Raw genomic sequence first — 23,325 nt, forward strand, 5'->3', positions numbered from 1 at the left:
AAGAAGATCAATCTAGTTTAAAGAGCAAACTTTTCAACAGGACAAGCATCTCACTAGGTCTTTTTCACTTAATGTTCAGAACTGTTCCCTAAATATTTAAAGTGGCCATTTTTGATTTAGAGACAATCTAGTAAGAAAAAAGGTACATCGTTGTTGTGTTACATACCCTTCTCCTGTGAAAAAGAGTGGAATGTCCTCAAGAGCCCATTTCTCTCATGTTAAGAAACACTAGGGGAAACATCGCCTGCAGATGCAGGCTGCAGAATGAGATTTCCATAGAGACGAGACCAGGAGAAGGGTAAAGAACTAGTTGCTATCAAAATAAAGACATAGACCAGTGCATGAACAGGATAAAAAAGCAGGCAACACCCCTGTTCTCAGCTCTCAGTGAAGGGGTTTGAGCTGATGTGAACAGTCTGTGTTCATGCACCAAGGCCTCCACTCAGTTACTGTTTGCAACCCAGAGCAAGCAGTCCACAGGCTCTTATCCTGCTAGCTGTAGTAGGATCCCAAATCAAAATACAAGTTCACCCAGGGTGCCATTTTCCCTAAGGCCAGCTCTAATTTGTGGAGTAGCAATTACCTATTATACTAATTCATGACTTGGAGAAACAAAAAAAAAAGTTTATATTTGCATATTCTGTATTTAAACACTGTTCTTCCCGTAGACATTATCAGAATTCCTAGCTTTTCAGAATTTCACTTTTATCCATATCATCTGCTCAAGAAAATCTGTCTGCTGTCACTGCACTGGTCTTCAGACCTTTCCTTCTTGTTCTACCTGCTACTTCCAAATACCAACTGCCATCTTGATTCTGTCTCATTTTTAAAGGGTATCAGCAAAATCTTTCTGTTCAGAGTTTGAATAGCAACAGACAGGGAAAAATTATCACTTTTGTTGCTAAACTCTTGAAACTCTTATAGCTCCATTTTCTCCCAGCTGCAAGAAAAAGCGTCACCCCGATTTAATATTAATACTTTTACAAAATGCAGAAGTTCTTGAACAAGACACGAATCACTGCTTTTTACAGAGGTGGCCAAAATTCCTAATCCTCCCAGCCGCAGACCAAAATCTTGTCATGAGTACGAGCTGCTGAACGCAACTTTGGAGATGCGCATGCCCCTGCATCGATGATCTCTGCACAGAACTTGGCTCAAATAATAACTTGTGGATTGACTTGGAATAAATAAAAACTGAACAAAAATTAAAACAGAGAAAACAACAAACCAGCAAAGAGAAAGCAACAGAACATTTTAATTTAACTATTTCTCTTTCTTCACATTTCAATTGCCAGAGAGCCATGGTGTGGACATCCCTGGCATACTGCAACCTCCATCCCTTACTAAAAATGAATATTAGTTGCCAGTTTCTCCTCTGCATCCTCTTCCAAAGGTTCTTACACCCATTTGGAGGTTTTCCAAATGTAACGTATTTGTGATCTCCACAGAGCCACTTCTTCTTTTCCAAACATGGCATTTTCAGTAGAGCTCCTAGAAGCCAAGAGTCCAAACTCCAGTTCTATTTAAAATCCCTCTTTCAGTTGGCTTTGTTCTCGAGAGTCCAAATGACAGCTCTAGTTCTGCTGTTTCTCCCGATATTTCAGCAAACCTTTTCAACAAGTTCTTGTGCAGCCTTCATTCAGTGCTCTAACACATCCTGTGTTTTAGAGTTTGATTACTTGATTTCCATATAAAACTGTTTTTCATTTGCTTGCCAGTTCTCATGCATCCTTACTGCTAATACTAGCCTGGAAGGATGAAATGGAGTCAGACTAGGCTTTCATTTCCCAATATCGAGTTCCCTTTGCCTTTGCTACATATTCTTCAAGTACTAAATGAGATAGGCAACCTTTATCCCAGTTTGTTTAAATCCTATGAAACTTTGTAACTATAGGATGATTCTGCAAGAGGGTGAGAATCATGTTTCTCAATCCCTGTCATTTTTTCTGTTTACGAGTTCTTAGTATTCTCAAATGAATCTTAATCGTATCAATCTTGTTTTTCTTCAGTAGTATGTACATAACTCAATGGCTGCAGTTCATTCATGTTCTACATTTTTCCCATTCTAACTTTACATTTACTTTACAGATTTTCTCAATGGGCAACTAAGCAGTTACTTCTGCTTGGCCCTACATTTGTTTCTGAAAATTTTTCGCGGTCCTTTATGCCCTCCTTTAAGTCCCTTTCTGTATCTTTTTGAAGTTGCAATTGTTACTCCTTACATATTTTTACCTTCTCCTCAGCATTCCTGAACACTTATTCTCTCAACATTAGACTATACGTACAAGAGATCTGCCTCCATATAATTTCTCTGGTAGACTAGACTAGTGTTCTTAACAGGAAACAATTATATCTTTTTGCCAGCTTCAATCATCTACTGCTCAGACATGTAACATTTCTTTCCATCTGTTTCAATTCATCCCTAAATTATCCTATCTGCTTGTACCAGATTACCTTGCGTTTTCACGGTGATGATAATCTATCTGTACATTTGTCTAGCCCATATTAACTAGTTGAGGACTAAGACCTATATGCTATTATCCCATCCTGCCAAATATACCAAGGCATAACTAAACAACGATGACATGGAAACCTTTATTGCAGCTATAGCGCAGGCTCAAATCTATTCACCATACTCTTGCTCCAAACCATTGTCATGAAAGACGAATTTTTTTCAGGGGAAAAATTAATTATTATATTTAAACAAAAGATCAGGAAGCAATTAATGTAGAAATAAATCATTCACTTACTTTTTTAAATGGATTTCACAATTCTTTTTCTTTCTCTGTTCTTCCTTTCTGTTTGATTTCTTTGGTTGGTTTCTTCTTCTTTCCCAACTTTACCCCAAATCCTTTTAAGTTGCCTTTATTGCCTGCTCCCTGCCCGTCTCCCGAGAGAAAGTCTGCTATTGCTTCTATTGTTTCCACAATAGCAACCACCCAGCCACCACAGTACTTCCTAGTCCCAACCATTCTGTCCCTCTACCCATTAAAAGATGATACCCAAAACTTTCCCAGTTGTGTGAGTAGAAGCGGTGGGACAGATCATATCCTTACATATATTTTCAAGTATATTGCATATATACACAACTTTCTTTTAATCTGAATTGCTGGAAGTCTTAGGTCACAATAAGTAATCCTCCTGGAAGCAGGAGCAATTCCCTCCTGTAGCGAGTTTGTTTGCTTTAAGGCTTGTGTGGATACCTGCCTTACTATTCATCTTCTGTCTGCCCATTATAAACTGTGTTGCTTCATATCAGAATCAACCAGTCTCCATACTGTCAGCCTACTGCAGATGTGCTATAGCAGTCCCCACCCCCGTATTTCTATATGGACATCTAAATAGCCTAAATAGATTTGATGATCCTCCTCACAGAGCTGTATGTTCAGTCCTACAGGAAGAAGAGTCACTAAGGTGCAGTCATCTACAATAGGGGTGGCCAACCCCCAGCCCAAGTGCCACAAGTGAAACCATGTGTGTGCAACACATGGCAAACTGGGGAGGGGACAGACATCACGGCAGGAAATAGGCCAGGAAGCAGCAAGAGGAGCAGGCAGGGGATGGAGCCGCGGAGCAAAGTTGTAGCATTCCTAATGAAAAAGTTGCCCCCACTGATCTACAAGATGCTGTCAGGAAAAAAAAACATAAGGCAAGAGGGCACTTCTACTACACAGCCAAGCAAAAGAGCTTCAGGGGAAATGCATGAAGAGAAGGGACCAGGACAGAACTGCCAGCCATACTATGAGGAGCCGTACTGCAGTTTTGCATATAAAGGCCACCACTAAACCATAGAATGAGATGGTGGGCAACTGCCCACCAAGCATTTCAGACAGCAAAGGCCCAGGACCCATCCAAAACTACCTTGAACCATGCATATGCCATGTAAATTTACAATCACCATCAGGACAGCCACAAACCATATTACACAAGAACCCAATATAGAAAGTCATACTGAAACCATTGTAGAGAAGAGCTCCACCAGCAGCCAACCTGACAATGCTGTGGGAGGGTGCTCTGCCAGTTTTCTTCACTTTATTACAATCAGAGCGCACAGGAGGATTTAAACTACTTCTTCCAGGTATTGGCTATCTGTCTCCCTGTTGGGTAGACCTAAAAACCTCTGTCCAACCGACTAGCATTTAACCCCCTTCACTTCCTTAGCTCAGTCAAAGTAACATCTACACTGGAAAATGCAAAGCTTTGAAGTAATATTTTTCTGTTGTATAAAATCCTACACCCAGGTCATATTTGCCACTTTGGTACCCCCACTTTAAGATCCTGCTTACTGTCCTTTGCCATCCACTCATTAGAGCCCCACTCATCCTCCTGCTCAAAATGTTACCCCATGCAGGCTCAAGAATCAGTTGTTTGGCAAGTATATATAAAATGGGGAGTGATTGGCTAGATAGCATTACTGCAGAAAACAAGATCTGGGGATTATATTGGACCACCACCTGGATGCAAGTCAACAATGTGATGCTACTGCAATAAAAGGTAAATCTCATTCTAGGCTATATTAACAGCAGGTAATTATTCCACTCTACTAGGTGATCATGAGGTCTCAGCTGGAGAAGTGTGTCCAGTTCTAGGTATTTAAAAAAGATATAGGCAAACCCAAGAGCATGCAGAGGTGAGCAAAAGGAAGCCTAGAAAACACGATCTATAGGAAAAGGTTGAAGGAATGGGCTTGTTTAGTCTAGAAAAGAGAACAGTGAGGGGGTACAAAATGTTTCACAAGGTTGTTATAAATACGACAATGACAGGTTATTTTGCATGTTCACTGAGGATAGCACAAGTAGTAATTGAGTTAATTTGGAGAGAAAAAAAAAGATTTAAGTTGGATATCAGGAAAGTTTTCTAACTATAAAGACTGTTGGGCTTTGGATCAGGTTACCTAGGAAGGATGTGGAATCCTCTTCATGGGCTGTTTTTAAGAACAGTTTAGATAAACGCCTATCAGGGACAAGCCAGATGTACTTATCCTGCCTCAGATTAAATGACTTCTTGGGGTCCTGTCCAGCCCTATATTCTGTTGTTATTGTTACAGCAGATAAAAAAAAGAGAAATCACTAGAAAGATACACGGACTCGCAGTTTCGTTTATGCACATAGCTTCTAGTAAAGTTGAGATTGAATTCGATAAATGGTTCAAGTCAGGTTATAAAACACATTTCATACTGCATAGAGAGTTTAAAGGATAATAAGGCATTCGACTTCAGAACAATTATTGTGGGATCCTATCAGTTGCACGGTGTATTTATGCTGATTTCAAGGTGTCCTGAAAAAAAGACTTAAGGCCAGGACAGTGGTCGACTTGGGTGCGCACATTCAAATCAAAGCGGTTCCCTTAGTTCTGTTCACATTGCTAACGTTTCCCTTCCACTCCAGGGCTAGCTGGGGAAACACCGTTCTAATACTATCCTAGTTTGCCCACTGCCTTATTGAAGAAGGGTTTTTTTTTCCATATATCATGAGGACTCACCACAGGTTACATCTTGAAACATAAAGGACAGCCTGCAAGGGCACACATGCAATTACTAGCCTGCCTTCCACCCACCTAAAACCAGCCCAATTACCCAGAGTGTAGTATAGGCTGCAGAGGGCCTATACTAGAGGGAAATAATTTGGAAAACACTGTATCCTCTTGAAAGGAATGGGCAGAGAAAATGGGACTACCATTCTACAAGTGTGAGCAAGGGAGAAATCCACGCTTGCATCAGACTGTTTACAACAACTGACATGACCATGGTGCTCAGCAGTTTGTCTTCCACGATGCCAGACAGCAGTTTGAACAGGGCGTTGGCAAAATTAAAGTGTGCCAGGAGAGAAATCACAGAAGTCTGTTAGTTTGACCCAGAGTCTCAAAAGTCCTCTGGATTTCCAGCAATGCGCCATGAAAATCATAGAGCATAAAGCCGAGCAGCATAACACTGCTCCATGAAATATCTACTGAAAGCTTAAAAGAGAACACAGAACGAAAGAAGAGAGAACAGTTAAGGGAGGTTAGGCTAGTGGAGAGAGAAAGACCTCGAGTGTTCAGGATAGCTGACAGACTGAGAACAGTGTGCAACATAACATGGATACAGAATGAATGGAGAAAGCCAGAAAATAGAGTCAAGGATAAAGGAATATCAGAGAGTACAAACTGCAAGAATAAAAGTGCTCATACTGATGCAAGCAGTAATCAGATAGGTGCATGTGTTAGTGAGGCGACTATAGCCTAAACCCAATTCAGCTAAGAAACTGAACCTAGGCAAAGACAAAAAACCCCCCATGTTTAAACACTAAGGCAAGCAGCTTGGGCAGCAAAAATGGAGGAACTAGAACCACTGTTGCAGGATATGAAACTAGATATTATAAGGATTATAGAGACATGGTAAACAGCAATCATGACTAGAACACAGGTATTAAAGGGTATGAGCTATTCAGGCTAAGTAGAAACAAAGTAAAGGTGATGGAACAGTACTGTGTGTTAATGACGCAGCAGACCATAAAGAAATCAAATGTGTTAAAACAGATAAAGTAGAATCAGTCTGGGTCAAAATTACTTTGGAGAAGTGTTGTAATAGAAGTTCTAGCAGAGCAGTGCCAAGAGTGTGCTATTGATCCTTACACTTGGTTATGAATATAGGGATCTCTTTAATATTAGAGAGAGAACTATTACTGGGAACCCTGTAAAAATCATGCAAAATATTATCTTTCCAGATATTGATTAGGGAAAATATTTTGAAAATAATAATCATAGGCCCCAAATATTCCTAGATGTGAGGACCAACAAATTCCATCATCAGTCACTGAACCAACAAGAGGCGATGGTAATTCAGACTTCATCATGGTAAGCAGTGAGGACATTATAGAAGAGACAGTTGTAAAAAAAAAATTTAGACTGATTTGTTTGAATTAAATAGAAGGATAAAGCAAAACAGGTAGTTAACTAGGGCGTTCAATTTTGAAAGAGTAAATATCGAGAAACTAAGGGAACTAGTTAGTGAAGTCAACTTAACTGAAGAGTTTGAGAACTTAACTGTGCAGGAGCTTTGAATTTTTTTCAGTAAAAGGTACAAAAAATATCTGGAATTTAGATCCCAAGCAAGGAGATAGAAACTACAAAGCTGCGCCAGATTGAGTGGGATGAGCTCAAAAAAGGATGTTAGCCATAAGCAAAGAAACACTGGAGCATGGAAACAGGTATTGTTCAAAAAAAGCTAAAACCTGGAAATCCGAAAAGCTAGGGATAAATCAAGACTTGCTAAAAATCAAACTGAGTCACACCTTGCAAAAGAAATCATCACACTCAATAAAAGGCTCTTGAGCCATATATGTAGGAGTACAAGAAGATAAGTGGAGTTGCTGTGCAGTAAGGATGGGTTTGTAACAAAAGCCAGCCTAGTCCCAAAACCTAAGTGAATACTTTTCCCTCGTTTTCAATAAGAATGGTAGTATACAACACTCAGGCAAAGGCAGGATGGGCTATTAGGCCTGAGTGTATGGAATGGGAGTCTGAAGAGCCTAAGGTGCACTGCTTAAATGGAGGAGACCAGCTATACAGACACAGCCCTGCTCCATAGCTTCAAAACTCTTTCAGTAAAAGCTAATGTCTTAAATTAGGGGTGGGCAACCTATGGCCCTTGGGCCAGATCTGCACTGCCCATCCCTTCTGCAGCCTTCCCTGTTGCTTTCTTGTGCCTGCACTTACCCTCACTGCAGAATTTGCCCCTCTCCATTGTTACTGGGGACAGGGATCAGCAGCAAGAGTTAGCAAAGAGCCTGGGTGCTCTCAAGGGTGGGGGGGAGAGATTTGTGGCCCACGGCAGGGGGTGGATTGGAAGCAGGTGCCTACTGCAGCAAAAGGTTACCAAGTGCTGCCCTAAACAAAAGAATAGGGGAGGGAAGGATGAGGAAAAGGAATTGCCAGAGATGTGCCCCTTCCTCATTTTTATCCAGGTGCAGTCGCTCAAACAACATTTGGAGGGAGGCCCAGAATTTGTTGTTGGCAAATTTGAGTTTCTGTACTAAGACATTCAAATTGTGGACCTTCAGAATACTTCAACTACACTAATGGAACCATTAACTTATTATAAAATTATATGTTGAATATAAAATAATTAACTTACTATAACATTATATGCAAATAAATAACTTACATTTCCCTCCCTTTCATTCTTGCTTCTCCTTTCATTTCCATAGCTTCACTTTTTTGTTTCATCATGCATCAAAGGAAGATATCACCTTCCTTTGTCTTTGTCATGACCTGGATTTGTTCAATCTAAATTCTCTGTACTGTCCTTAATGATGAGCCCCATTCCAACTAGTGGGTGTTCCATCTCCTTCCCTTCTTCCCTTTCATTCTCCTCTTCCCCCTTTCCTCTCTTCCACATGGTCATTTACATTTTTCCTTTCCACTGTGTTCTCAAATTCACCTTTCTCTCTGTTTACACTGTTTCAGTTATTTGTCTCACCCTCCTCAATCTGTTCATTGTTTGCACAATCCCAATGAAGGGTCAATTGGAAAAAGTAGTTGTATCCTCTATAATTCCCTCACAAACCACAACCTATCCCCTTGAGATGAGATAGAGACTCCGTTCACGGTAGATCTTCAAAACACGATTGCCATTCTTATGTCTAGCAAGTTTTGTTAACTCTTTCACTGTTGATCAATATTGACATTTAATTTGTTGTTAGACTTCAGAGATAACTTCTTGAGATTAATAGTGGTTCATAACTCTCTCAGAGCTATTGTTTCAGGCTCTGTGCCGACAACACTTATTCCCCTGGCCACACCTTTAAGATTATTTGACCATTATAAGGGTTAGAGGCTCAATTTTAAATCGAAGGTGAGCCTCTGGAGTGCAAAACCCCTAAACCTGGTTTGTCAAATTACAGTGAATTGGCTCAGTAACATTCCTGGGCCCCAACCATTCACTTCCACTCCACATATGCTCATCTGATCTGCCCCAACTAGATCTTCCCAGCCAAAGCTTTGTCTAGCTGGGTCTTAAAGACTTCCAAAGATGGAGATTGCATCAGCTTTCTGGTTAACCTGTTCCAGTGTTTTACTACCCTTCTAGTGAGAAAATTTTTCCTAATATATAACCTCAACTTCCCTTGCTGCAACTGACGCCCATTGCTCTTTGTTCTGTATCTGGCCCCACTGAGAGCAGTCCAGCTCCAACCTCTTTGCAACCACCCAGCAGGGAGTTGGAGTCTGCTATTCAATCCCCCTCAGTCTTCTCTTCTCCAGACTAAATCAGCCCAGTTCCCTCAGTCTTGTCTCAGAAGTCATGTCCTCCAGCCCCCAAATAATTTTCATTGCCCTCTGTTGGATTCTCTCCAATCTGTCCACATCCTTTCTGTAGCGAGAGGCCCAAAACTGGACACAGGACTCCAGATGTGGCCTCACTAGTGCTGAATAGAGGGGAAGAATCGCTTTCCTTGACCTACTGGCAACACTCCTACCAATGCAGCCCAGTATGCTGTTAGTCGTTTTGGCATCAAGGGCACACCGCTGGCTCATATTCAGCTTATTGCCCACTGTCTCCCCCAGGTCCTTTTCTGAAGAGCTGCTGCCCAGCCAGTCAGCCCCAGCCTGCCCTGGTGCATGGGATTGTTCTGTCCTAAGTGCAGGACTTTCCACTTGTCCTTGTTCAACCTCATGAGATTCCTTTTGGCCCAATCCTCCAATTTGTCTAGGTCACTCTGAATCCTAGCCCTGTCCTCCAGCACAACTACTACTCCCCCCAGCTTGGTGTCATCTGCACATTTGCTGACGGTGCGCTCTATGCCAGCTTCCAGGTCATTGATGAAGACATTGAACAAAACCGGTCTCAGGACCAACCCCTGGGGCCCTCCACTTGATACCAGCTGCCAACTAGACATCAAGCCATTGATTACTACCCTCTAAGCCTGATGCTTCAGCCAGTTTTCTATCCACCTTACAGTCCTTTCATCCAGCCCGTACTTCCTTAGCTTGCCTGGGATAATGTTGTGGGAGACTGTATCAAAACCCTTGCTAAAATCAAGGTACACAACACCCGCTGGTCTCCCCACATCCACAGAGCCAGTTGCCTTGTCATAGAAGGCAATCAGGTTGGTCAGGCATGACTGGCCCCTGGTGAATCCCTGCTGACTGTTCCCAATCACCTTCTTCTCCTCCAAGTGCTTAGCAATAGATTCCTTGAAGTTCTGCTCCATGATTTTTCCAGGGACTAAAGCAAAGCAGGGTGGTCTGTAGTTCCCTGGATCCTCCTTCTTCCATTTCTTAAATATGGGCATTATGTTTTCCCTTTTCCAATCATCTGGGACCTCTCCTGATCGCCATGAGTTTCCAAAGATGATGGCCACATCAGCCAAATCCCTCAGCACCCACGGGTGCATCCCATTCGGCCCCATGGACTTAAATATGTCCAGTTCCCTCCCTTATACAATTCTCTCAGTCTTCCTCTCATATCAACATACATTTGGTATCCGATAACTTCTTCCATCTGATATCAAATCTATTTTCATGATGTTGAAACACTAAGGTTTCTAGAATCTAAAGGGCAATCACTTTAACTTTAATCCTCAGCCTGTACCCCACTGGATTTGTGCAGGCCTCATGAGTGCTTTATAGAGTACTAACTCTGGCGGCACTAGAGTCTTTGGTTCAATGGCTCTCTCTCCTCAAAAAGGATGGAACAGGTCAGATAAGAGAGAATCTCCTCTCTGAACAAAAGGAAATTAAGTCCAGGACTTGACAGCTGAATTTACAATGGTATTTTTGATACAACCAGGTCAGGCCAAGCTGATTACCCCATTCAGTGTACAGAATCGGGCAGGGTTGATAGGAAAAGTGGAACAAAATGTGGTTTAGTAACCTAAACTTAGCTAATAAGAGATAATATGCATTTTCCTAGAAGGCAGGTGATAGAAGTAGCAACTGATGCATTCCCACTTGCTGCCCATATCCCCGAGAAGGTTCAAAATAGTGGTTGGGCCCATGACCCTGTTCATAACCTCGGGGTGAGGGACTGTAAGACAATGTTTTCTACAAAGTTCAGAGTTCACCCAAAGGCAAACTTTCACAATAGTGGAGATCCATGCAGGGAATGCATAAAAACCTTAACTTCTGTGCTATTGTTTTTTGTTATTTTAATAAAATACTTAGGAAACCTTTATGACGAAAGGCACTGTATATCATTTTTATTATAGAAAAAAAGTGTCACAGTGTAGGGACCTGATCTACCAAAGAGGTGTGTGCCCTTGATGTCTCTTCAACCTGGTCAATTCTAGTCCAAGCCTTACTTGCAAAAATTACTCTTCAAGAGATTTCTAAATTGGAGGAAGAGCCACAAACAGAGCTCTTCAAATGCTGCCACTGTAGCATTTTAAGAACTCTGTTTATGGTCCTTCCTCCAATCTAGAAATCTCTTGAAGAGTTAAGACTTAAGTATAAAAATCATTAAGTCACCCAAGTCCATTCACAATTAATTATGGTAAATCCATCTAACTCCAGATGAGAAAAGGTTTTTCTTTTCTTTTTCCAGGACCTGTCATTTGAATGATTAAATCTCAAAGCAGGTGTGAAAGTGGAAAGGCTAGTAAAGATGGGAGAGAAACTACACACACACACTCTCTCTCTCTCTCTCTCTCTCTCTCTCTCTCTCTCTCTCTCTCTCTCTCTCTCTCTCTCTCTCTCTCTCTCTCTCTCTCTCTCTCCCCCCCCCCCCCCCTCCCCTTAGGTTTGATTCTGAAATCACAGTATCATTTGCCCTAAACAGCTTTCACAACATACATATAGTCCTAGTTTATACAGAGGGAGAGAGAAAAAACAAAACAGAAAGATTTCAAATTGACAAATCTTTTAAAAAAATGGAAATAAAGGAAATTGAAAAAAAAATGGATTTTTACTTTAGCTCTCTCTTTCTCCCTCCCATCATGGATGACCTAAATTTCTAGCTGAAGTATTCATCAGCCCCCATGCTTAGAAAAAGAACATTAGACTGCAGAAAGGCCATCAAAAGAAAGGGAAATAAATACAAAGGGGAAAGAAATCCACAAACATTGCCAAATGTAGGAGACACAGAAGAAATACTTTCTATGGATAGTCAAAGAGGCTGTATTTATAGAAAAAGAACTGAAGGCAGGTGGGTGAGATGCAAGCATAAGCAACTGACCATATTGCTGGGAAATGTCCCGTTGCATTCATTATTTATATAAAAATAAGTCATGGAAAGAACAAGCCTCCCCCAAAACATTCCCATTACACATTAAAACCTGAAAATTTACCCCCCCAAATTTTTGATCAGAGTTAAACAGATGCAAAGGGGTAGGAATCCATGGTCCACTTTAAAGTCTGTAGGATCTCTGCTTAAGAACTAGGAAGGAAGTTTTTCTGTCGTTTGAAAATACATTCAAGCTCATTATCTAAAAAAAAATGAGTAATTACTTACAAACACATTTAATTTACTTCTTTGCCTTGGCCAATTCCAGCTCAAACCATATCAACATAACTGAACTTAAAGTCATAGCCTTTTTAATTCTATTCAGCAGATGTTCATGGGCAGACTAGATGAATCAAATTTCAGTTCCCTGAAAGAATATTGAACCAAAATATTTTTACAAATGGTGGAAGAATTCCTAGTTTTTTCTTCTTTTAATTTGAAAAAAACTCAAACAGATCCTCTTACCCAAAAGCACCCTCTTATTACAAAGCTTTTCTTTAACATTAAACTTATTTATCACTTCCATTTCCTATAGCATACCTTTCCAACAATGAATACAAAGAACATGGAGTCTATAAGAAAACTTCCCTTTACCCCTTTTAAATTATATTTCCCCAACATCACGACACCATCTTAGTAAACAGACTCCATTCTCTCTATAAAGATGAATAAATCTTAGAGATACTAATAAATATTTGATCAATATACTAAAAGAGGATTCAACATTTGAATAAGAAACTTACAGAAAAGTAGGTGTTGGGAGAAGCGGAGGCATAAAACCTTTGGTCCTCTTGATTAAAATGATCATTAGAGTATTTCCTGTTGGGGACTAGACACAGTTTCTTCAATAAGTAAGTTATAAAGTCATTTATACTATTTAGGCATTCCTAGGTCAATTTTTGCTTTGATACCCAGCACTACACAAAATAAAGAAGTCTGAAGAGGCACAACAAAAATGGTTCACTGCTGTGGAAGTGGGGTGTATGCAGTGAAGGAGTTTTATTTTTGTTTAATTATTAGCATCCAGTTCCTGGGGTTTTCTTAAAAAGGTGGGTCTTACATCTAGGCCTAAATACAGTCAGGCTGGGCTTTGATCTCATCTCTTCTGGCAACAGGTTCCCCAGGCAGAAAGTTCCTAAACTAGGATGTTGCCACAAATAGTCTGCCCCCAGCACAGGCCAATCTGCGAAATAAAACAGATGCGATACTATGAGGGTGGTGGTGGGGGAGATCAAAACTGTTGCAAATAAAGCTCGACGAAAGAAGATGAAGTCTCGCAACACGCCTCCAGTGGGGAGGGAGGAAAAAAAATCCTAGATAAACTCACAGGTACTCTGAATACGATAACACATGAAATGAGTAAGCATCCACCTGCGATGCAATTACACGAGTCTCCTGCTGCAGCATCGAAGGCTCACATCTCCGCTTTCCAAGTTTGTGGTATGTGGAAGGAACAGCAGAGCTGGTTAAAGGGTCTCCCTCGCTTCGCATGCCCTGCGAGTCTCGCATTAACTCCTACATGACTTTAATCAGCTCCGAAGCGCTCTTCTTCCTCGCCGCGCGCCACTGTCTGGTTTAACCGCCGCACCGACCGAAAACCCGCTCCGTCACGCATCGGGCACAGCCATGACTTGAAAACTGCAGCTTCCTCCTAAAACGAGGAATGGTTTCAAAACAGAAGGGGGTTAAACTGACCTTCCCTGATCCAGGGAGGGGGGGGAAAAAAGTGAGGGGCGAACTTTAAGGCCAAAACGGGTGCGTGCGTCAAGGACTTCTTATACAGCCAAATGTTTTGAAACCTTCAAAGCACAACCTGACATATATATACACATATCTATAAAACAACCTTTGTCATGAATAAGAAAATATGTGGGGGATCGTCAGCTTTCCTTTCAGGGCCTAGGAGGGGGCCTGAAGGCAGGGCCTTGGAGCTGGAGGGGGAGAAACACAGCCAGCCTGAGAGAAACCCATCAGCGCTCCTGTCCTCCCCTTCCAGCCGGCATGGGAGGGATGCTCGCGCAGGGCGCTGCAGTGGGGGATGGGGCGGGAGGGGGTGGGGAGAGCACGGCGAGGCCCACGAGCACCAGCGCCTCTCGGCCTGCTCGCGCCCAGCCCGGCCCGGCCTCCGCGGGAGGACGCGAGGCTCGCGGCGCGGGCGGCGGGCGGCGGGAGCCCCGAGCCCGAGCGGAGCTGAGCTTTTGTCGTCCCTCCGCAGGGTTAATGGGAAGACATGCGGCCCGCGCTGGGGGCAGGGGAGCCATGGAAAGCCTGAGCAGGAGCGGGGCTCGGGGGCGAGTGTCTCGTTGCCCTTCCCCTCCCCCTGCAGGGCCGAGGGCGGGGTGGGAAGAGGGTGCAGGGGGGCTCCCCTCACAACGGACGCGGGTCTGGGGGCGCATTTCATGCCTCTCACAGAGCGACATGGGAGGCTTGGGGTGTTTCCATGCCTTTCACGGGGTGGCGCGGGCTCCCCTCACAGCGGGGCGCTCCCCATGCCCTTGCCGGGGCGGCGCGGAGGGCGGTTTCGGGGTGTTGCCCCTTCCCGGGCCGGGCCGGGCCGGGCTCCCCCTGGCGGCGGGCGCCGCTCCCGGCTCCGCGCCGCGTTTTCGCGCTCGCCCTGCGTCCCCGGCGGAGCGCTCCCTCCGCCTCGCCTCGCCCCGCGGACCCGTCCGCCGCCGCCGTCGGGACTCCTTCGCGCGCGGCCTCCCCTCCCCCACCCCGCCCGCGGGCCGCCCGGCCGAGCCGCTGTCCGTGCCGGGGCCCGTCCCCGCTTCGGGCGCAGGCGGCGGGGCTGGGCGCGGGGCCGAGCCGGGGGGGTTGGGGGCGGTGTGCCGGGCGAGCTGAGGCGCGGACTATTTGTCGAGGCCCGGCGGAGGGGGCGGCGCGCGGTGCCGCGGCTCCTCTCAGCGCTTCCTGGAAACTCCCGCTCAGGAGGGGGCGGGGCGGGGCGGCCCCCTCGTGCGGGGGCAAAACTCCAGTGGGCAGCGCCCCCTCCCCCCCACCTTAGGGCAGCCTCCCCCCAGGACCCTTCTGGTTGGGGCAGGCTGTGGTGACCTTTATAATTGCGGGACCCCTCATGACTTTTGGTGATGGGGGGCAGGCTGAGGTGAAGCCCCCCACCTTGTGACCTTTACGATTGGGGGACCCCCCCCCATGACCCTTGGCTGTGGTGGAGGCCCCCCCGTCATGATGATTGACATGGGAGTGGGGGGCAGCTACTGGGTGAGGTGACCCCCCAACTGCCCCGCTGCGTGCCGGGGTGCCCCTTCCCTTGCCCGCCTTGCTGGGGAGCCCCACGCGCCTGCTGGCAGAGCCGCCTCCACCCCCGAGCCGAGCGGGATGGGAGGTGGAAGGCGCTTCATACCAGGCTGCAGCAGCAGCCGCGGCGGAGAGCTAATGTGGGAGCGGGGGGAGGGGAGGCCGAGTTTGTAAATGGAAACGCTGGTACAGGAGCGTTTCGCACAATCCGGCTGCGAGCGCCGACTGCGACGGCCTGACGACAAAATCTCTCCCTTTGCTGCCCCCTGGCCGCCAGCGCCGGCCACTGTTCTCCAGGAGAAAAAAGAAAGGACGAGGCGCGCAAACTCTTCGCAAACTGCATCTTCCCGGCGATTTACAGTTTCGTGTCGCTTGCAGGCCGGGGTCGGCGCCCGGTCGTGGGAAGAGCAGATGGGAAAGGCCGCCTGCGTCGTTCGAGTCCGGTCCCCGTCGTCTGCGGGCAACCATTGACTCAAGGACGCCGCGTCAAGATTGCCACTTCAAACCCTCGCGCGCAACTGCGAGGCGCACGATCACAAGTGCGAGGAAGAGCCTCAACGTGCCATAGGTAAAAGCCAGGGAGACAATGCCGTTGGCAAAATGAGCATTGATACCTAGATAGATGCCTAGAAATGTTAACATTATTCTCTTGAACGCCAACAAGTCTCCCATGCGCTCCTGCATCCGATACAGATGTTGAAAATAACCCCCGACGCTCACGTCCTTCCTTCCGTCAAGGATGGTAAATAATAGCGCTACGCCTCACACGCATGTTTCTTTGCTCGCTTTAAATACAGTGGGTTCCTCATCCACGCGCGCATCGATACCTCCTTACACCTGCAACTCCCAAACAATAAACGTGCTTCTCACCGGGCTAAAACACATTAGGACCCGATTTTGTAGACGGCTTTCTGCAAACTGCAGGTACTGCAGGTATATGGTGCTAGCTCTATAAACACGCACACGGCCAGAGGAAGGCAAGGGAACTTGAATCACTTTTAGGAACAGGACTCTGTCCCCACTGTTAGGTTTATACGGCAAGTTCCACTAAACTCATCGTAGTACGCGCCGTCCTGGAAGACTAGCAGAACTCACAGCATGACTATTAAATGAGAATTCAGAAGTGCCAGGACTTTTTAGGTTAATTCTATTTTGGATAGCTTCCATTACCTTGGTATCCAAGCACTTCATAATTTTTAGCATGTTTAGGCCTACCATATCTCTGTGCTGGAAAGAAATAGTACCGTTTTATAGGTGGGGACTGAGGCACAGACTTTACAAAGGTCTCAACGCATAAACCCGAAAGCGGAGCTCCTGAGCCCTTGGCTGGCACGCTAAGCACTGGACCAGCCTTCCTCTTGAGCCTTAATTGTGAATGATGCATCATTTCATTTCTTTACATTGCTTTTATTTTTTTTTTTAAAAAGCACATTTCCAGAGGAGAGGAAGACTGAAAAGTCAGAGCTAACACCCCTGGAAAAATGAAGAATAAAATAGGAAGGGAGGGAAAGCCTACTGATAGAGATACAGAGACGCACGCTCCAGGTAATCTCAGTGACAGTAATTCTCAATTTCGTATTGCAGTACCGTGCATTGAATATGAAGATTAGTTACTCTGCTCAACAGTCCAAAAATAAAGACCTTATATTCTCAGTCCCCAGCTTGTTGCCTTTTATAAGCCACTGTCTCCAGACACATCAATTCCCACAGGCCATTGCACCACTCCTGCAAGAGTGAAGCTGTTGGTTTTTTCTACTGTTGCAATGCTATTTTCTTAGCCATCAAATATACCTTCTCTCTGCTAATGCGAGAGTTTCAGTGATTTGGGGCTTGCACCCAATAAAAATAGGCAACGTATAATGGAATTACCTGGAAAAGTAAGATTAATTCTAGCAAGTAGATCCTTCCAAATCCTATTAGGGAACAAGCATTTCCACGGAAATTGTTGTATGACGGAGTTCTCCTAGATGCTCAACATCTTCAGCAAGCATCCATTGCCTTTGGGCCAAGGCCGTGTATTCTAATAGAGACCCACTATAATCTACATGTAAATGTTGTTGTCCAAACTGATAATGAAGGCTAAACAAGATCCTGGGCTGTGTCCAGTAGACGATTTAGGTAACTATATGCTAGGCACTAAAACAGTAGCTTTTAGGTGCCTGGTCCCCAGAGTGGAATTCAAAACAGCATTGGGTGCTAGGTACATTGAACGCGGAGAGCGGCTTCCCACAAGGGTGATCCAAAAAACATACAGAAGGAGTAAAAAGCCATCTTAAGTTAGTAGGAAATACTAGGCACAGGAGTGTGCCTGAGCTCCCACTCCTCTCCAGAGCTTAGGTGCCAGAGCCAGGGGCACAAGTTTAAACCCGTGTGCGCTCACCCTCCAGAGCCCGTCTGGAGGTTAGACGCCTACATCTGCTCTTGGTAAGTATTGAGCAGGTCTTACTCTTCTGTTTTAAAATACAGGCAGAGAAGCTGTGACCCACCTTTCCTAGTAGCTTAGTGGTTACAGCATTCATAAGGAGGTGGAAGACCAGGGTTTTAGGCCTTCCTCACCCTGTGGGAGGTCAGACCCTAACGGCCTGGCTATCTGCTAAGTTGGGTGGGGGAGCATTCTCCACCCCTGCTCTTCAATCTGTGCTGCTGAGAAGAAAAGAGTGCAAGGTTAAGCCCTACTGAATATCCTAACGATTAGTCATAAATTAATAACTTCTGTCAACAATGTTCTACCTACTATGCCATAAACAATCGGCCAAGCAAAGGGTGGTGATGCGTACCGGTATGTTTTAGGAAATGTTTAATGTGCAGATTGTTTAGTCTGTCGACTTGAAGCTCCCATCCCTTCAAATGATGGCAGCAGTGGCATCAAATAACTTAAATGAATGCACATAGATTCAGAAAAGCATAGAATTTCAGATGCTTCCCAAATCTGCATGATTAAAAACCTTTGTGAGCTTTAATGACCGGAGTTCATTGCTATTTCCAGTATCTGTTTTTCTGTCAGAGAAATATCTCATGTCTTTAGAACAATGTTATTAGTTCTATTACAGGAGCACTCAAAGACAAATGTATAATTCCAAAATACTTAAGAAGGACAGGAAGTGCACAGAAGACAAGCTTGGCTAAACAGCAAGATCTTCAGTGAGTTGAATCTCAAAAAGGAATCTTACAAAAAGTGAAAATTTGGCTCTATTACTCAGGAGGAGTCTAAAAGTATTGCACAGGGAAACTGGGAGAAAACCAGGAAGGCCCAGGGTTACTTCTAGAGTACTGAAAGAATTGGCTGAGATAATTTCAGAGCCATTAGCCATTTTCTGTGAGAACACCTTGACAACATTTGGTGAGATCTGACCTGCTGTGGCCTTGCTCTTCTTGCCTCTGGGATGAAGCAAACACAATGCTCATTTTTAAGAAAGGGAAGAAAGATGATAGATGGAATTACAGGCAGTCCATCTGTCCTTGATGCCTGTCAAGATCATGGAGCAGGTCATCAAGGAATCTGATTAAGCACCTGTGGGAGAACAAGATGATTGGGAACAGCCAACATGGATCCAAGAGCCAGCCACGCCTGACCAACCTGATTTCCTTCTATGACAAAGTGACAGTCTCTGGCTGGAGGGAGAGCAGTGGATGTGATGAACCTTGATTTTACTGAGGCTTTTGACCCTGTCTCCCATTACGTTCATATTAATGAGATAAAGAAATGCAGTCTAAAGGGCTATAAGGTGGGTATGTAACTGGTTAAGAAAAGGAATTGCTTTTTAAACATAATAATGTTTTAAATGTTTCTGTGTTTCCTGTGCAACTGATATCACGTGCCACATTTCAGTTCAGTGAGCATTTTTACAGCCAAGTTACATTATCCAGAAAATAAAGGGAATGATAACTGAATTGCTGAAAGAACCTCATGGGTAGGCACAAAAAGCATCATTATAATAGCACATCATTATAATCATCACAACCTTATTTGGCTCTATCCTGGTGTTTCCCAGGCCCCTTGACATGCAAATCCTTGCTAAAGTTCTTAGCTAATTTCTCTCCGTCTGTGTTGCACTTAAATAACTTTAGTCTCCAGTCCATTCTTAGTGCAAAGCATCTTGTATCTCAATTTTTTTTTACTGGACAAGCCTTTTGCTGCTTTCTTTCTGCCACGAAAGTGTTAAAAGCTAAAAGTTTATCAGCTACATGCCAACAGTTTACCCATACATGCCTTTCTTTGGTGCAAGTATAACTAGCCTGTCCAAAAAAATTGAGACTAAGAAACCTAATTTGATTATGCCAGGTCTTGTCTTCACAGTCCTATAAACCAATTCAGGAGGAAGAAACTTACCAAGCTGCCAAGAATTCATCACATCCTGGCACTGGTTCTTTTGTAATAAATGTAATTTTGTTGTTTAAATAATAAGGGAAGGGAAAATAATATCATTTTATCTGCATGCTCCATGACAACCATTCTTCTTGAATGATCTCAGGATTAAATTCTTCAAGGGGATAAGATGTCTACCACTGAGGAATTTATAGCACATCCTTATCCTGGGTGGAATCCTTTCCACTGCCAGCTGAACAGTTTACACTACCAGCGAGATGTCCCATTGCATGAGGGGGTTTACAAGGTTAAAAGATAAAGTACAGCCAAATAAAGAATGGAAATCCAAAAACACTGCAAGTGTACGCAGAAGAGAAGAGACACAAGACAGTGATGTGATTGATTAAAATTTGGTTAGACATTGTCATTTGAAATGAATGGCAGGAATTCAAAGGTACAGTTCCTAGAATAAACCATTTTAAACTTTTTTTTAGTCACTTAAGTCAGAACAGATCACTGTGCTTCCAAACATTAGATATGCAAGCTAAGAATGAGTTTTTTCTACATAGATGTATTTTTGCTATAAATGCACATGAGGGAAGAAAATTAAACAAGGAAAGCTATGGTCATCAGCCTGGAGTATCTGAAAGTTAGTATTTCATAGATGTGCAAGTGCTAGCTCTGTACAGGTATCCACTCAAACTCTCACACTACAAGAGAAGCTGCTGTTTATCTTCCAGACCTAATACTAGGCCTGTGAGAGTTTCCACAAAAAGGAAGACATGTGAATGAAATGGACCTGTTTGCCAGTCTGCAGGTAAAAACAGATTCATCCTCAGAGGGAATTGCCATTATCAATGAAAAAGAAACTTCTGTGTCTTGACTCTGATAGATCTGGAATGGCGCGTCCCTGTGATCCAAGCGCAGTGCTCACACTGCAAAACCTGATGAGACAGAAATTGTTCTTTGCTGTGAGTTAGTGCTAACAACTACGTCCAAGGAGCTTTACTTTAATGTGCTGGAAAGACTTTTAAAATGTCAGGAAATCCTGCTCGTGCAAACAGACATGCAGTTGCAGCACATGAAAGGGCAAATATTGTGGCGCGTACATGTACTCAACATTAGCAATATGGAGCCTGGAAGTCGCAACTTGTTTAAACAGATCAGACGGGTGGATCCAATGGAAGAGGTCTTTGGTCAACTTCACTTGCCTTGAACCTAGTCTGCCTTACCGAGATGGTGTCAGTTTCTTCAGCAAAAGAGAATTCAAAATGCTTACAACCTTGTTCTTGATGGAAGGAAGTTCATCTGTATAATGGGGAGAGATGCTAAAGCAAATGGGGGCAGGAGTGGTTAATCTTGACCAGTAGTATCTTTTCAGGGGACATCAGGTTGCCCCCTTTTATAGGTTTCTCTGACTCCCTGCAAACAGCAGCTTCAGGAGAATGTTTGGATGACAGTTAATCAGGAAGTTCAGTTGTTGGAAGGTGAAAGCAATGGTGAATGGGATGAAAAAAAAAACCAAACCAGGGTTTGCCTGATGAAAAAAGTGCATGGATGGGTTACTGTGTGATTTAGTATACAAGTGTGGGAGAGTGCACAAGACTTGGCTCTAGACTGTTCCTACGTGTAGGGAGAAAGCATGCGGAAGGAGTCAAAGGCACGCTTGTTTTTCACGCACATACCAGGCAGTATATGATAATGCATTTATATTTGCTGAGAGCATAATTATTAGGGACAGTATGTGTCTGTTATAGAACAAGTATGGTTGCAAGCCTGACACCGAGAAGGAGAAAATGTCTGCTCAGGGGCACATGGGTTTGTCAGTTTAGGTCACCGATTGCTGTGTAGGGGCAAAATAGCGAATGCAGCACAGGGAAAGAGAGAGAGAACCTACTGGGTTTTATGCTGCAAACATGGGGTTTTCTAGCCTTCTTGCATGTTGTGAAGATTCACGGCACCTACCTGCACGTCAGATCCCCCCAACAGGCTAGGCTGTAGGAGATAAAAGTTCTGGCCTTGCACAGCTCTCGGGGTGTAGGAGTTAAAGAGAAATGTAAATGCCCTTGCAGTAAATGCAAGGTAAATTTTCATTCACACACACTTTCTCTCTGGTTCCAGTTTTCTTTTCATGCTTTAATCGTTCTGACACCAAGCCGTACAAAAGTAATTTAAAATTAACATGACTGACACTTGGTAGATAGCACAACCCAAGACAGAGCTCCACCTCCTCCTCCAGAGCGCTGAAAGGGCTCTTTGGATTGGCTGCAGGACCTGAGGCAGCTGAGAAGGGCCTAAGAAAAACATGGCAAACAATTAATTTGCTAATTTAGTTTTCTGTTTAATTTGAAACCAGAAAATTGTCAGCCACCCATCAGCCCACCAGCCTGGCTGCCCAGCCTGGTGGCAACAGTCGCAGTGCTTGCTAGCCAAGAGGGGACGCTCATTGTAGTGCTGGGCACTTTCCTGTTGAAGCATCGATGGCAGTGGAGAGGTCTGGGATGGGGTTTTACCACTCGAGATCTGTAGCACTGAGTTTTGTCACCTGTGCCAGCCCCTCACCACCTGTCTTCCTAGAAATGTAACACACGCAAATGCACCGTCCTTGGACAACTGCTCCGGAAATTTCCCAGTCTAGGCTAAAACGTGCTTGCCCGGCCTTAGCATGAAGAAAAGCATGATTTAGTTATAACTGATTTGCCTCGGCCAATCGGCATTTGCACAAGGCCGCCCTGTGCGCGGTAGTTAGGTCTGCGAGGCGTAATAGCTCTCGAAGTCCTGTAGTATGTCAGGGCTAATGCCCTTTGATGGAATAAGAAATGCTGTAATTTGATTTCCCCTTTTTCAGCTGTGAAGGAGAGCATGTAATTTTGAATCTAGTTGGGGGAGGCCTTCTCAAGTTTGTAAACACTCTATGCAGAAACCTGTACGTACTTTGGAGGTAATAAACTAAATTGTAACAATATTTACACTTGTGTCTAATTTGTGGTTTATGGGTTGTTTTTTTTATCTCGATGCACCTGCACACGGAAAGAAAAAGTGCATTTGTATTCCAACTGTGAAGCCGCCACTACCCTAATATAAATTCATTTAATCTCAGATTGTAGCTTTGGTGCAGCACATTCACGAGGATCTGATTTCCAGGATCTGATTTTGCTTAGGGGGGAAAAAAAAAAAAGCAAACATACATTTAGTTCCCGGCTGCCAGGGTGATTTAAGAGCAGGTTTGGGGTTTGTTGTTGGGGTGGCAGAAACACGAAAGGATTAGCTTCTCGAGCTATTTCGTATCACCAGAGTCTAAAAGGAAGGGAGGGTTGCAGCTGAGGAACAGTATCATATTGCACAGATAGATTTGCAAGCAATTGCTCGGGAAACCCACGCAGAGCAGCTCATGGGTAGATCTCATCTTCCCTTCAAGAACAAATGACTTCCCGGTTCCTACATGGGGCCTCCTTTTATAGAGCTAAGCCTAGTAGATGAGAGTGTAATTCTTAATATTGGTGCCTTTGTACGGGATCATGACACCGATCAGCCATTCACTTTCCTTGTGCCTAAGGTCAGCCTT

The 23,325-nt window shown here is 44.2% G+C and overlaps 1 protein-coding gene and 1 long non-coding RNA gene across 3 annotated transcripts in view; one reads left to right on the forward strand and one right to left on the reverse strand.

Annotated features, from left to right (window-relative positions):
• Window positions 1-14,300, reverse strand: part of ARID1A (AT-rich interaction domain 1A) — a 96,909-nt gene extending 82,609 nt beyond the window's left edge. Inside the window, exons 1-2 of one of the 2 annotated variants that reach the window (XM_059729498.1) lie at window positions 14,046-14,300; window positions 12,943-13,850 (exon numbers count right to left, since the gene is read on the reverse strand). The gene's annotated coding sequence lies outside the window, so the exon portion shown is untranslated. Of the gene's footprint in view, window positions 1-12,942; window positions 14,018-14,045 lie in introns of those variants that run through there. The other variant, XM_059729497.1, reaches the window with a different exon arrangement.
• A 216-nt stretch (window positions 14,301-14,516) lies between these two features.
• On the forward strand, window positions 14,517-22,725 carry LOC102557727 (uncharacterized). The gene is made up of 2 exons (XR_002090710.2): window positions 14,517-16,022; window positions 16,882-22,725. It is a non-coding gene; the product is annotated as an uncharacterized LOC102557727 (long non-coding RNA).
• Window positions 22,726-23,325: the final 600 nt, after the last annotated feature.

The sequence above is a fragment of the Alligator mississippiensis genome, chromosome 6 (genome assembly GCF_030867095.1).
Source record: "Alligator mississippiensis isolate rAllMis1 chromosome 6, rAllMis1, whole genome shotgun sequence".
NCBI lineage: Eukaryota > Metazoa > Chordata > Crocodylia > Alligatoridae > Alligator > Alligator mississippiensis.